At 36.7% G+C, this 16,885-nt stretch overlaps 1 protein-coding gene across 4 annotated transcripts in view; it reads left to right on the plus strand.

Moving 5' to 3' along the window:
- Positions 1–16,885, plus strand: part of LOC135220542 (intermembrane lipid transfer protein VPS13A-like) — a 311,374-nt gene that overhangs the window by 26,910 nt on the left and 267,579 nt on the right. The window lies entirely within an intron of this gene.

Raw genomic sequence — 16,885 nt, forward strand, 5'->3', positions numbered from 1 at the left:
TTCATTTTTTTTTTCATTTTCAGAGCAAAAATATTGTCATTCATCTTGAACAGATTTCAGATTCCGTCGTGAAATTAAAAATAATAATACGGATAATACATGCATACATACATACATACATACATACGTACATACTTGTATATACAATTGATGTACATATGTACACACACACAAACGTATAATATATATATATATATATATATATATATAATATATAATATATATATATATATATATAATATGTATGTATATATATATATATATATATATATATATATATATATATATATAAATATATATATATATATATATATATATGTGTGTGTGTGATATATATATATATATATATATATATATATATATATATATATATATATATATATCTAATAAAAGGAGTCCATAAAAACACCAAAATATAGAAAAAAAGTACCATTGTTACAGAACATTTTTACCAGTCATATATATATATATATTATATATATCTATCTAAAGCTTAAGTATTGTAGGTAATGCCTCATGTATTTATAACATTATAAAATCGATGCAGACTCTTTATTTCAAACTTTTCCACGTTTTACCTAATGCGATCCTGATAGTTTTACCAAAAATTCATAATTTTTTAATCCTAAATTCTCAGAATTTTTCTTTGAAAATTACCCCAGATATTGACCCTAAACCCACACATAATTCTGAATAATATTCCCTTAAAGTTCTCAGAAAATTTTGTTTAAGAATTTTTTTGTTAAATCCTCAGAATTATTATTTAAAAATTCTGGAACATATTTGAAGCCATCCCAAATATTGACCTGAAACTTGCACTAAAATCTTAACATTATTCCCTTAAATTGGTCAGGATTTCTCTTTAAAATTGTCTGAAAAAATTCCTCTAAATTATGTATAATAATTTTTGGTAAAATTCGTAGAATTAGTCTAGCAAAAAATTCTGACATTGAAACTATCCCAAACATTAACTGAAACCTACACTTAATCCTTTAACAAACTCCTCTTAAATTCTCAAAATTTCTCCTTGAAGACCTCCCATAAAATTCCTCTAAAATCTGTCTAATAATTTTTGGTAAAATTCTCAGGAATATTAAAAAAAATTCTCTTAAATTCTCAGAACTTCTTAAAATTCCCCCAAATAATGCCTTCAAATGCTGTTCAATACTGACTAGATTTGTCATTAAAATCCAGTATTTTATATGTAACGATGGCTTTGTCTGGGACAGAAGATGGAAGCTTTGTGTGTCAATGACAGGAAGTAGGAGTCATGGCTTTTGGTGGTCGACCCTCTGTTTAATGACAGAGAGAGAGAGAGAGAGAGACTGCATGTGTTAAGCATGGGTGTTGGGGGTCAGCTTTATCCCCCCCAAGAGCAGGGCATCCTGGAAACAGAACATACGGCCAGCAAAGGGTTCACAGGAAAAGGAGCTTAAGACGTAGGCCAAATAAGTACCTGGCTAGCTACACACTTCCCTTTGGGATATGTCTCTAAAGCTGGCAAGTCTTTCCCGCAGCTAACGGCTGGCGCCGGGCATGCCTAGTCTGGCCTGGGTTTGTGTTTTCCGCCTAAATCAGCTGATATTTGGGTAAATATGGCTGCTCTTTTAGAAATAAAATAGATTAAATAAATGCTGGGGAGACGAGATCAATAAATGTAACAATATATATATATAATGATATATATATATATATATATATATAGATATTATATTAATAGTATTAATAGTTATGGGTCGGATAAATGGCTCGGGAAAAAAAACACATGCAGGCATAACTAAAGGAATTACTTTTATTTTAGATTATCAAAATTTCCTTTAATAGTTCACTCTTGGATGCAACTTTGTCAATTATTAAATCATTATCGAGAGACATTAATATATCCCTCTCTACTGTCATTAGCATAAACTCCTGGAGGTTTCCCTGTGAGAGTCTGCTTCTTAGACGATTTTTTATGAATTTCAAGGTAGAAAACCTTCTCTCACAGGAAACTTGAGTAACTGACAAGGTCAGGAGATACTTGTAAGCAAAACCAATTATATGATAGGCATCAGTCAACAAGTTGTACCTACTGAGTATCTGGTTGCAATTGTCTCATGAGTGTCTTCATTTAAATAAGACTCGTGTTTATCCTCATCATTTATATCTTTAACGGTGTAGTCTTCCAAGGGTGCATTTTTTCAATTTTTCCCAATGTGTAGCTAGACTCCTTAATTCCAACTTCAAGTTTTCAGCTGTTGCCCGGCTGTCGAACTTAAGCAATGGCTTACTGAGTTCTTTAAATAAAGACATACTCTTCAATATTGCTGTTCTTCAGCTGATCAAAATTTCTTGGGTTTAGAATCGATAAATCGTTGTGAAGAGTCCCATGAGAAAGAAATCGATCACTGAGGCTCTGTGTGACTTTGTCCATTATTGGATTATACATCAACTTAATAAGTCTCAGCGTCATTCAGCCTTTCATCATAAGCCTTCTCGCCAGGCATCGTTTTCTTCTTTCTAACTCTTTTCAGTGGCAATTCTGTCTGCACCTCCAACTCCAAATCTGCGTTCTCTTCATCTTCTACTGTTCATTAGCCCAACAAACAAAATTATCTGCAGCCACCTTAATACCTTCAAAATCTCTGTTTATTTTATCCAAACTCTCTTTAGTAATAGCAACCATTCTGTACGCAGAGAGAATATCTATTCTGTTTGTTTGCAAATATTTCGAAAGGGGAGTAGTCTGATCATATATACAAAGAAATATTTGAGCAGTCAGTATGGTTTCATATTTGAGTAGTGATTCAATGTATGCTTTGGCTTTGCTGCGAACATCTGATTTCATATTTTCATGTTCTTGTATGGTAGCCAAAGTTAGCAGAACATCTGTGTATGGGGCATTATCAGGCTTGCCAAAGTTTCCACATATTTTTCTTAAAGCATTATCTTTAGCCCACCAGCGAGTTTCTCGGATTGGAGAGAGGCGTTGATGGCGAGAACTTTTGTTTTCATTCACCCAAATAATCATTTCGCTTATAAGATTCTCTGATAAAGACTGCAATATCATTCAGTAAGTTGAAAAGCGAGGCACTTGCTATTACTGCTCCAGTTTTTTTCTGCCAGTACTAAATTCAAAAAAGGTAAAGCAGAGAATCCCCTACAATGCCCCTGCTTGTCGGAAGCTCCATCTGTGGCATTACAATGCAATTGCTTACATCCAGTTCAAGTTTTTCTAGAACATTCTTCAAAATTTGAACAAAATACTCTCCTGTAGTCGCTTCACAATTCACAACTGCAACAAGTCTTTCATGAATAACATCTGTGACATACCTAAGAACAACAGGACATTGGTCCTGCGAGGTAATATCCTGTGTTATATCAATCTGCACAGAGAACATTCTAGCTTTACGAACTTCATTAGCAATGGATTCCTGAATAATCTGCTGAATTGTACTTATAATGTTAACATTGGTCTTAGACAAAAAGCTGACAAAAGAACCTCTGCCCTTTGACTTGGTCTGCTGCATTCTTTTGCTCTTTTCCAAACATTCAGTTAAGTGGTCTTTCATGCATATATCATATTTTCTCAGGAGAATTATCAGTTCTAAAAAGTTACCATGGTCAATGCTTGGATCATCCAATGTATAATAGGCTTCTGACTGTGTACCCCTATAACTAAGCCCCCTCTTCCCAATGATTTTAACTACATCAAGTATTCTTTGCAATACCATACGCCTCTTTCCTACATGTTCCCTATGTAGCGATATTTGTTTGCCACCTAACAAATGCCTTATATCTGACTCAGAAGCTCTTAAGTAAATATGCCTCTGCACAGTGCTTGTGTAAAGAGCTTTGCTCGTGTAGCTTTACTCGTTGATGGACATGCTTCCAATCATTCATTCCGCTAATAAATATATTCTTGTCAGAAGTATTAGCAAAAACAATACAGATGTAGCAATATAACATGTGACTTTCTTCACTGCATGAAAACCATTTCCTATTTGTACCATCCTTACAGTGAAAAACTTTTTGTAATATTGGATTTGTTGACGGTTGCTTTGGGTGAAATTTGAAAAATGATGGATAATCGTCTACATTTTTTGGTCTCGTAAAGTACTCCAGCTCACTAGGATTTACCTTTGCAGCATGCTATTATTGATATGCCCTGACTTAGCTGGCCTATTTCATGCTCATCAACCTATAAGAAAAAATAGGAGAGCCTGTCATGAATAATGAAACAGAATAACACTAATTTTCTAAAACCTTTAGGCAACTATACCTGCAGCCTGCTATGGATCTGTATATACAATACATCAAGAGTGCATCCGGATCATTAGCAAAATGACCTTGATCTTATACTATAATTCTCCTGCATTTCTTTCATCTTATGGAGAGTTTGACTACCCTGAATTTGGGCAGGCTCAGGCTGTATGTCTAAAAAAAATCTGAAGTATTTGCAAATGTATATGCACATACTTTTTTTTTTTTTGCTTTAAGATAAGGTAAGCTATACAAAGTTAGGAATATCCTATCTATACATGCTAGTTTAAGTCTACTCATGCTAGTTTAAGTCTACTCACATGTAGGTGCAATCTTGCAAGAGAATTATGACAGGGTAATGACCAGGGCCTAACCTTTTTAAATTACTAAGATACTCAGATGGAAAAGATGGCATATTGTATACTGGCTGATGGTTAATGAACGACAGATTACAGAAAATGTTGATAAAATTATTGGAACAACCATTTATATGGACATTTCAAGATTACTCTCTTGCAATGGCTGCATTTCTAAGGGGTGTTGCCTCGCATCTGTTTTACTAACGAGACACCCTGTTGGTTCTTTGGATCTGCATCGCAGATGTCGTTTGGTAAACACCACTCCGTCTTAGTCATGTCTCATTGACTGTGATGATATTTTCTAAGTCTCATTCAATAGCTACTTTCTGGTATGAAGGTGAAGACGTTAAAACTCATAGTATAAAATACAAGTTATATTTAACAAGCTACGTCACTGGATAGCTCCAAGAAGGTTTGATAGGTCTTCAAGCGAAGAGGAGTAGTGGAAGTATGAGATACAATTCTGTTTACAAAATCATAGGAGAGCAAACACTGCTCGATATACGTGCATACAGACGGACATACGAAACTAAGTTAGTGACGTAGACACAGTCTGTTGGTGGGAACGTCAACATATTTTCTCAGAGGAGGCAGTGTTGACGTTACATTCTGCAATATTAATGATGACTCCAGGTGTCCACAAACCAGGACTCTTATTCAAAGCGATGTCAAGGCAACGTCAACGCTTCGTCAAACTTCAACAAACTCCTATATGACCCCTTGGGTCGCTGGCATATTTATCATCTTAGTACATTACTCTATAGAATGTCAAAATACATTCTTTATTATATGTAAACATTACATAATGCTCGGTCAGCTACAAAACCGAACACAGAATAATAGCCAGGCAGGAAGTTTGACTTGCATTTGATATGTAATAGTGTGATTTTTAGATATAAATGCAAAGATATGGTAAACATATAACTACCAGCAAAGTGTTTAAGAAAATGATATTCAACTGGTTATATGTAAAAATCAGATATATAGAAAAATACATGGAGTACACAAATACAGATCCACGTATAAGGTATATGCATATGGTATAATACTAAATATTAAGGATCACATGTGATATATAATGATACAGTTATATGCAGTCAGTCATGAGGATATGTTTACAACAGAAAATACTAATGTACTTCTGATAATTGCAGGACATAAAGATTACATGTTAAAAATCTTATATTAATAAAAATTAATGGTACCAAAATGTGATAAGATACAAGGTAACAGATTGATTATAGGTGCTACCTGATTTGTTTATTCAAATAAATGTAATTAATATATATGCACTTTATATAGATTCCCAGTACGTATACGCACAAAAAAAATATTGATTAGGTGTGCTACTAGTTATAATGGTTAAGGTAGATTATATTAGATATAATGGTTAAGGTAGATTATACTGTATATAATTAAGATTCTCATGCTTTACATATGGAATACTTTGTCAAGGAGGTTTCTACTACACATTTAGTTAGCGTCTTAAACAACATTTCACACAGTTCACAGTTCCAAACAACCTCCTCGAGTCAAATGAAATGGCCAATTTCAAGCGGCTCTGAAATCAAATGCCTTAAGGGCCACTGGAAAATTATCTGGGCAGAGTCTGACGTTCTGTTGATCAGCCATACTTGTTCTCCTCATCCTACGCCATGCAAATACGTTCGCGATGACTAGAATCACCACCAGCACAAGGGTCATAGCCATCAAAGAGTAGAAACGAAGGTCCTCCTTGGTGTAGTAAGTGTGGGAAGTATGGGCCATTGCAGTCAATTGCGACAGCTGCTGGGCCACCTTCACGTTAAAAGACAGGGGAAGGGCTGGGATACGGGTATTGGACCAAGAAAAATTTGCGAAATAAGCCCGCTCTCTTATGATGGTGCTTATTCCATGAACGGTGTAGTTGGTCATTGCTCCACTGCAGCCGTCCGCAGCAACGAACAGTCGTGAAGATGTAGATGATCCGTCCGGGCATGCGACGTTAAACTCTTTGACTGCGAAGCGTAGCCAGGTTCCGTTATTCAGCCTGTAAGCGAACTTATTCTCGTCAAAAGGGTAAAGTAGATTCAGACAACGTTCAAGCGTGTGAGGGAGAGAGCCGTTAAGGACTAGGCCTAACTCGCATGAATCCTCTGATATATTGTGGAATTCAGAAGAGTCAGCTGTACAAACTTTATTACCCATGGCATTAGAACAGTGAGCGAACCGATCTAGGTCTCTGACGACCATAAAAGTTTCCTTATTAGGGGAAATTAATACGTAGCCAGACAAATTCGATATTACTGGTAATGTGCTATTAGACATGTAAGTAGGAAACAGAGCTATTTTGTAAGATTTCCAGGCATCAGAAGAATCGAAGGGGATATTAATCATGATTCTGTAATTTTCTACGCCTACTGAAATTAAGCTATAATAAATTTCGATCTTCTGTGCTTCTAACAAAGGAGCATAACCAAGTTTCTCACGCGCATTCTCTAAAGTTAATGTTAAATCTTTATTAGGCAAGAGATGCGGCGAAAGAACTCCCTTTGTAGCTAGTGTGATTGCTTCCACATAATCTTTGGATTTTTCAATAAAATGTGAAATTTTCATATGGATATGATCTACCTTTGAATTGTAATATGCTAATGGTGCAAGTAAGTACTACACATCCATGATCTCATTTATATTACTGGAATGTTCGTTCACCAATGTCATAAGCTGATTTATTGACTCTAATTGTCTGTGAAGTTCAGAGAAAATTAATTCATTTTGATGATGTAAAAATTCAGTTCTCTTATTCTGTTCATTAATTTTAAAACGATTTACAATTCCCAGACCTAAACTTGCAACGGACCCAAAAATATTGAGCGCCGAGAAATAAGAATGGATTACATCGTTCCATGTTGTTGTGTCTTAAGGTCCACATAAGGAGTTCACGAGCTAAGCATTCCGCTTCAGCTGTCTTGTTTTGCAAATCAAAAGACAATATCTCTGCTACACTCAAAGTCTGTGCCAGCAGATTCTCTGGGTTAAAAGGAAAATGACGATTGTGTAATTGATTCAGTGATTCAGCAAAACGCGATAAGTTGCTTTTAAGATTAATGACATCATCTTCTGGCAAGAAAATCGCTCGCAAATCAACTTCAAGAATTACGTTGCTCACTGTAATAAATACATCCTCAGTTCTTTCAATGATAGAGCCATGTGTAAATTGGATATTATTTGTTTTAGCACTCCTCCCACACGAGAAAAATGTCTGAAAAAACAGTACCAATCCGAACAATATAAGCTTCATGTTGGAAACCTACAAATAGTAAAATATATGTAATTACTCATGTTAAATTATATATTTCTTATTCAAAACTAATAAAATATATTTTCATAAAAATTTTATATATACTTTTTTACCATGTAAGTTTTATATATAGGTATACATATTTTTCTCTCCTAGCCTTCCTTTCTTCCCCTTTTCCATTAGATATGAACATGAGGCAGTGGCATTGTCCTTATGTCAGTAGGTTTTGATATGTTTTGAGTTTTTAGCCTATTTGCTGTTAATATTTCTAGAATACAAAACGGGCCTTCAAGCTTAGGCGTTAGTTTACAGTTCAAACCTTTGTGCATGTATATTTGGATAGATTTGATCACCTACTGCATATGGTTTTGTTTGTTTAGCGATTTTATCGTGATTCCTTTTCATTATGATTTGTGCCTCTTCTAAATTCTTACGAAGTATATTATATCGGCTTACACTTGCATCCATAACATCCCTTAGGGGATTTGATAAATTAATGGTTGGCTTAAGGATGTGGAAAGGCGTCCTAGCAGGAGTGCCGTATAGGGCTTCGTGTGGTGTCATTTTTATAGATACATGATATGAATGATTAAGAGTACTTAGAACCGCGGGGATGGCTATATCCCAGTTGGGATCCATTTCCCAAAGTGTAACTCGTATTTCAACACCTTCCTATTTACCCTTTTTACCAATCCATTTGACTCTGGGTGATAAATCATGGTATTGATTTTCTTAATGCAAAGGAATTCACACAACGAGTTAAGGAAATGATTATTGAATTCTCCACCCAAGTCAGAGATTATCATGTGTGGAATTCCGTGTTTACAGATGTAGCACTCGTAGAATTTCCTAGCGCATTCAATTGCGGTTTTTTATTTTAGTGCTATCAACTCTGTATATCGAGTCATGGCATCTATTAACACTAAGAGGTGCTTATTTCCTCTGTCAGACTCGTAAAACCCTGTTAATAAATCTATGTGTACTCTTTCAAAGGGTTGATTTGGCACAGGATAGGCCCCTAAATTGACAGGTGTCTTAGTGTGTCCCTTGTTTTCATGGCAAATGTGACAATTAGTTATGTGTTTTTTTATATGGCTTTCTGTGACATGATAGAGAACCCTTGATGACCATGTAAGGAATTAGAATGCAACCAGTTTAGGATGATTGGTATAAGAGAGATTGGTACTACTACCTCTGGGTTTCACAAGTCTTCTAGGTGATTAAATTTATTTTTTAATTCAAAAGGTGTTGATATCAATGACCCAACATCACTCTCCCCCCCACTGGAGTCAATTATGTGGTATTTGCTTTGCTTTTGAACACTCGGAAAATTTGAATGACTCTGACTGTTTTGGCTAGACGGCCCAGGAACTGAGTTCTCTGAAGCCCGATTTGCTTGTTTCTGATTCTGAGCAGAGTTACTGTTTGCTTGTTTCTTTTTGTGGTAATGTGGGTACTTCTTATTATCATTGGCAATGTTTTGTGTGTTTTTAGCATTACCTTGCTGCTGATTGAGTGAAAAACATCGAGCATAAGCATGACTTGAGCTATTATGAATTGAACAATAACGCGTGCGACAATCTGAAATCATATGACCCGATCTTTTACAATTAAAAAGCGTGCGACAATCTGAAATCATATGACCCGATCTTTTCAATTGCGTGCGACAATGAAAACAATTAAAACGAGTCTTTTACAATTAAAACAAGTTATCCCTGCTGCGTTGTTATTAACTACATTTACTTGCTGTGGTTTACTTTCATTCTTTGCAAAAACTTGAATAAGTGAGGGATCTAGGTCTGCACATTTAGACTTGTGTTTCTTAATTTGTTTGTAAATATCTAATTCCGTACTATTTGGCAATAGCTCTTCATCAAAACACCGTACCAAGGCTTCTGGTAACATAGCTGTTATGAATGTTAAGTATGTTAGCCTAATAAAATTCTTCACAGTCACGTTCTTCCCCGTAACCCAAGAAGAATCATTAAAGGTATCTTGATATTCATTCAACCGGTCTGCAATTAGTGCCGCCCTGTCTACCATGTTAAGCTGAGTCATAGAGACCAAATTAAGGATATTTCTCAAGGCTAGAACTACGTCCAAGTCTTCTTCACTGCCATATATGGATCGCATTTAGTAATTTTCAATTCATCCCAAGTATCAGCCTCTTGGAATGAAAAACCTCTCAGATAGGAACCTGCATCCCTTTTTGCAAAGTCAATGAAGCTTTTAGCTTCCTGTAACTGTAGGGACGGTACAGTGATGCATTTTGCTTTTAAATGAGCATCCACTGATGAGATCCACGATTCTATGCCTTAGGGCAAAAATCCATCAACACGGCCTTGAAAAGGAACAATTACCGACCTGGCACTAACTAATGTTACCAACTGGTTACTGGTTGTAGAGGTACTGGGTACAGGGGTGGCCATCTTTGCTTTGTGTTTTTTCTTATCACTACGATTCCTAGCAACCATACCAAAAAAATCTGTATGAATACACACGTCCACTGCGTAAACACATATGCAATATAAAAACAATGTGTTACAGAAATTAATAGTGTCCCCCAAAATGATAAGATTAAGCACAGAAAATATGATAAAAATATTTAAGTAGATCTGAAAAAAAAAAGGTTGGCAAAAAACAAAGGTAAAAGGCCCGTGGGGACGAATACCCAAAGATGAAGAATGATTCCTGTAAGAAAGTAAGATTAAGAATGTCTTGTAACTCACCCCCAGGAACAACGATCACTCGACCTGCGTAAGATGAACACTCAGTCACACACCGAATGAATAAAAAGTTGTACTTATCTCAATATTTAAGAGGAAAAATCTCGGCGTTTTGATGATGTCACGGCCTCGTCCCTCCCGTCATCGCTCACGTGCGACAAAGTTCCTCGGCTTGCGTTGTAATAGTGTTGTTTGTTTGTACAATGATTGTTTCCTGTTGCAGTTGAAGTTCTTGAAGTTCCACGCTGTCGATGACGTCCAATATATGATAATTAAGCCACTGATATGTAGTGTGTAGGCTTGATATATTTCATTAACGATGCGCATGGTTGAAGGTCGTGTCGGTACGATCAGGCTAAGACTCTTGGTGCCGTCAGCAACATTGGCTGAGACATGAAGTTGATTGTAGATTCTCTCATCTCGGCATTGTTGTCTTGCAATGTTTGATATGTTTTTAAGATTTGTAAGTCTTTGGTAGATATGCCATCATCGTTGGGTTCTGAGCTGCCACCATTCTGAGGGGTGTTGCCTCGCATCTGTTTTACTAACGAGGCACCCTGTTGGTTCTTTGGATCTGCATCGCAGATGTCGTTTGGTAAACACCACCCCTTAGTCAAGTCTCATTGACTGTGATGATATTTTCTAAGTCTCATTCAATAGCTACTTTCTGGTATGAAGGTGAAGACGTTAAAACTCATAGTATAAAATATAAGTTATATTTAACAAGCTATATCACTGGATAGCTGCAAGAAGGTTTGATAGGTCTTCAAGCAAAGAGGAGTAGTGGAAGTATGAGATACAATTCTGTTTACAAAATCATAGGAGAGCAAACACTGCTCAATATACATACATGCAGACGGACATACGAAACTAGGTTAGTGACGTAGACACAGTCTGTTGGTGGGAACGTCAACATGTTTTCCCAGAGGCGGCAGTGTTGACGTTCTGCAATATTAATGATGACTCCAGGTGTCCACAAACCAGGACTTATTCAAAGTGATGTCAAAGCAACGTCAAGTCAACGTCAACGCTTCCTCAAACTTCAACAAACTCCTATATGACCCCTTGGGTCGCTGGCATATTTATCATCTTAGTACATTACTCTATAGAATGTCAAAATACATTCTTTATTATATGTAAACCTTACACATTAAGGTGTGCTGGCGATGAGATTCATGTCCCGCCTCTCTCTCTCTCTCTCTCTCTTTCTGTGTTTTTTATCCAATTCTATTCTCTTTGTTCCCTTACTCTTTAGATTTTTAAGTTTTCTTTCTAACCTATTTTTTATTTATTTATTTAAAAAAAAAAAAATTTTTATTTATAATTTTTTTTTTTACTATAGACCGGCCCACAGGCCCCTTTTAACCACCGGCCCAACGAGAAAAGTCCCCTTTCTCCAAATGGCCAGTCCGTTGCTGCCTGTGGGAATGTGCAAGCGGGAAATGTGCATCTGCTCACGACAGGAGTCAGGACTAATTGGGACGGTTGGCCAAGCTGTGAAGCCGGATCGCCTTAGGCTAAGGCCCCACCGAATCCATCGCAGCGCGTTGCGTTCATCCAACACGGCTATCCGTCTACAAGCGTGTCCGTCTTCTGCGTGTGTGGCCCAAACAGACAAACGAGTGACGGTTATAACACGGACAATTCAAACTTCAGCAGTACTTGCCGTTATGAAGGGCACGCGCAAGGTTTTCCTCGGACTCGGTACTGTCAATCAAATTAGAGGCGTTGAACAGTAGGAAAATCTGGACTTATGACATAACTTTAGAAGAGGAAAGAGTGGAGAATATGCAAAACTCTTTCATAAGTTACGATAGCGTCCAGACAAGTTTTTTTTTAATATTGTCAGATGCCGCCGAAAACCTTTGACGAATATCAAAATTTGATACCAATTACAGAAGATCCGTATCAACGTAAGAAACTTGTAGTAACTCTGAGGGAAGGATTACTGATTTCGAAATTTGTAAAGTTACACTTTATTTTATTTAATACAAAAGTTAAGATACGTAGAACTGTGTGTGAACTGAACACTTTGATACAGGAACTGCTGAAAAATCCCAAGGAAATAAGTCAATATCTATCTATCTTGCTATCTATCTGTCTATCTATTATATATAGTATATACACCTAATAAAAGGAGCCCATAAAAACTTCGTAATATAGAAAGTAAATACCATATTTCAGAGATCAGCTGACTCTCTCTTCAGACAGGTAATGAATGAGAAAAGTTACATAAAAAGTTGTATTTATACCAAGAGGTCCACAGGACTTTGTTATGTATAATTTATAGGAGCAATTGTCGGTTCAAAAGCCAGATGGTAGAAACAGCTTTGATTAAACAAAGAAACAACGAATCTTTCAAAAGGAGCCTGGGAGAAATTGTCAACTGTGATGACTTAATGGCTGATCTTTGGACCTCTTGGTAAAAATACCACTTTTTTTGTAACGTTTCTCATTCATTACTTTCCTGAAGAGAGAGACAGCAGGTGTGTGAAATATAGTATTTACTTTCTAAATTTTGGCATTTTTATGGGCTCCTGTCTTTTTTAACAGAATATATTTCGCAGTCATATATATATACACGTTCCTTTGGATTCTGGGATTTCATTATGGCAATATACTCGTCACACCAGACTTGGTTCTGTTTGCAAGAAGGGGTTGTGGCCCTATGCTCACCGTTGCATTGTATAAGGTCGTAGAACAGACGATATTGGCACGCTTCCATTGCAGTTGTTGAATTTTTAATTCTGTCAAGCTAGAGGAACTCCTTTTTATCTTTAGTATGCAGTTGGTAAAGGTACAGTCATTTGGAGCAGTTCAGAACTACAAAGTAATTTGTTTCAAAATCGACTTGGTCTTGATTTCAACGTCAAAACAAATATGTATATAACAATAAGGGATATTTATACAAATTGTGTGAGAAGTCATTTGGGTGTTGCCCATCAGCACATGGAATGACAAACCTGGTCCGGGATGTTGATGGTCAGTATGGAAGAGAAACACTCTCTCCTTTCTATCTCCTCTCTTCTTCTCTCTCTCTCTCTATGGTAGACATTAGAGGCCGCCTCACACTGAGGGACCTGGGGCAACCCGAACGAAACTGTAAGGTCTGTAAGGTAAGGTAAGGTAAGGTCTCCCCTAATAGTGGGCTTGCTGGTAATCCTCGGATACAGTCCAAAGGTGACAGAAGCGTTTCAATAATTTCAGTAGTGTGAACAGTCTTTTCATATTTATGAATGAATGAATCTGCTGGTTTTCCTCTTTAATATATAAAACCTCAAAAATGGCGAGGCACAGGTTACATCTCTTGTAGCCCAGTAATTCTGTCTCTGCAAACCCTGTGCATTTCCCGGAAATGCCACTTGATGACTCCGTTCTGAAGGTGGTTGGTTGATCTCTTCAACAATTTGGTGAAGCCCACATTCCTCACTTTGGCCATTGTGTTTATATAATAGGTAACTCCTTCAGAGCTGAGCTGTGCAGTGGTCGTGTTAATACCCGTCGTATTGCCAGCAGGATGAATGTTTGCATTTAAGATGTCTTTTATAATATGTTCATACTCTTTGCTGGCCATCTCCATTTGAACTTTGAATACAAGGTTACTTTTTCTTCATTATCATTGTTGTTTGATTCTCCTCTCATATTGACTTACTCGATATTTTTGCAATTTATCAAGTGTCATCTGGAGAATGTTATTATTATTATTATTATTATTATTATTATTATTATTATTATTATTATTATTATTATTATTATTATTATTATTCGTTCACCAGAAGATTTAGGATTTTGTTTACTTTCTATCGCGACATTTTTCACTCTCGTCTCCGATCTAGACGAGGGCACACCAGGATGGACGATTTGAATATATCTTCAAGAGCGGCAACTATAATCTCTTGACTGAAGAAAACTTTGTGTTAAGCTGACTAATATACGTTAAGAGAACACGAACTTCATGAGGATATTTAGGTCTCGCCACGGTCTCGCGCGAGCCAAAGGGTCAAACGTGGGTTGAATCATGAAGGGCAAAACTAAGGGTCATTAACCGTATTTTACACGTCTAATCTCGAGGTCAGATACCATGTCTGACCATGATCACGTGAGGGTTTTACATCGGTAGATATTTAAAGTGATGTCTTTCGAACTTATATATTTCTTAAAAGAAAAAATGACAATTATCATGTTTCGTCTTTTTATTGTTTGTACCCCTTTGGAACAAGTAGATATTTCTGAAATTTAACCGTTGAATCATGTAAATAATTAATACTCTGGAAAATACAAATGTATAATTTTTTTAACAATTGCTCAAAAACATCTATTTTGGAAATTCCTTTTAAACCAAAACTGGCTTTCCCATTCAAATCAGTAACCGCATCTTTCCTGCTGATTCACCAGCCATGACTGTTTCGAGGGGTCTCAAGCTGATGCAGTGTATCGATTACATCTTGCAAACGAAGCGAGTGCTTGCGGGCATGCAGAGGTTCGCATTCGGTGAGTCATTTGAGTGTTCACTGCACTCACTCGGAACTCTGTCTCGCTCGTCTTTGATTTTTCGAGGAAATGAGAATTGATAGAGGGCGATATTGTGGTGAACGCTGCGTACTTCTGGTGACAGCAAGACAGGCGCGCTTCTCGTAAATCGATTCCTGTCGAGCCTCTTTCGAAAACGAATCAAGGTTCGATTCCCGGTTTTGTTCCAGAAAATTGGATTCGATCCAGGTAAGTGTTACGCGAAGTGGATTCCAATTCGAGGTTTTCTTTCGGCAAACGAGAATTGTCAAGGGGTTTGATATTATGGTCTCAAGTCAATGAAGTTCAGTTTGAATTTGCGTCATTTGCTCTAAACTTGTTTGGTTAGTGGTTACAGCTCTGAGAAAGTCATTTCAGGGTTGTGTTTCACTGAAATGAATTTGATTTGAATGTCTGTTCCATCTAATCAGAAATTGTCTGCTTCAGCAGGCCAGATGTACTCTAAAGTTATTTTTCAGAGGTGCTGAAAATATCCTGTGCTTACCAGAGTTATTCTTGCATATTCATGAATGAATGAATATGTCGCGCTTATTCCTGATGGAACCACCAGTGCTTCCTTCCGTTAACTCAGATTTTTCCTTTTCAAGCGTCAAATTTGGTGTATTGTATAGAAAATGCATTTTGCAGGTAGAAGTAGACGAAAAATGAGGATTAGTTTGGGAATTTAAAAGAATGAGACATTCTTGGATAACTGTTGTAAGGAATGAATGGAATTGAATTGAATTGTTAAATGCTTTAATGATAAAACAAAGAACAATTCCATGTGTTACTCCTTTTTTCAGAGCTAATCCATGAACTTAATAAAAGGCTAAAGTATAACTGCTCGAACTCAGTCAAGATTTTCAAAAACCTGAATATGATTTGTTAAAACGAACTGACGAATTTCATTTTAAATAAATCAACTTTGGCTGAAGGATGTAGTGGAATATGTAGCATTTAGGGTTAAGCCAATTTGGACATCAGTTACAGTAAAATTGGAAAATTCCTTCTCTGGTTGGAACTTCGAGTCAGATCAAGTGAGTAGCCTTATCAAGCGACGGCTGTGGAAAAGAGCCTGATGTGGATGTGTTCTGCGGTCGTTACAAAATGCATTCACTTGCGTACCTAAATCTCCACGTGTATGAAGCTGATTATTTTATTTTTAATATTCATCATTGTATTCCGAAGCTGTTATCTTGGACCCACTTAGCTGTTACGAGTGTTATGAACCTGATAGGTTGACGCTACTGACATAAGAAAATAGCACAGTCGTAATGCCTATCTGAATAATTGAAAATCAAAATTGAATTGGATTAAGTCAATAAGAACCGCACCTCATGACGGGATGAACACCCTGGAGGCATCCAAAATTCCACAAGACGCTTGCATATCATTTACATAATTGAAAGTCGCGTCCTTCAGAACGCGTTCCGTACGTGAATTATTGATTCGAGGCGTTTCTCGTGCCCTGTAAATTGGGATGTGACTCCCGCAGCCCTTTCACCTGATAATTAGTAAATTAGGCTCAGGGCGCCTACGTCCTCCCCGGGGAACTGCTTTTGATGTCTGCGAATTGAGAGAATTTGGCGTCATCCCGTGGCGACAAGATACACCTGAATGTCAATATGGCTGGCGTCACATCTAATTAGAAATCTATGAAAAGGGTGATCTATAATTGGAGACAAAACGAAAATGAATTAAATTTTGTTAGAGGATAATGTAAAATGATTTAGAGACTGTAACACAATAAAAGAGATTTGATTAGAGGT

Source organism: Macrobrachium nipponense, chromosome 2 (genome assembly GCF_015104395.2).
Source record: "Macrobrachium nipponense isolate FS-2020 chromosome 2, ASM1510439v2, whole genome shotgun sequence".
NCBI lineage: Eukaryota > Metazoa > Arthropoda > Malacostraca > Decapoda > Palaemonidae > Macrobrachium > Macrobrachium nipponense.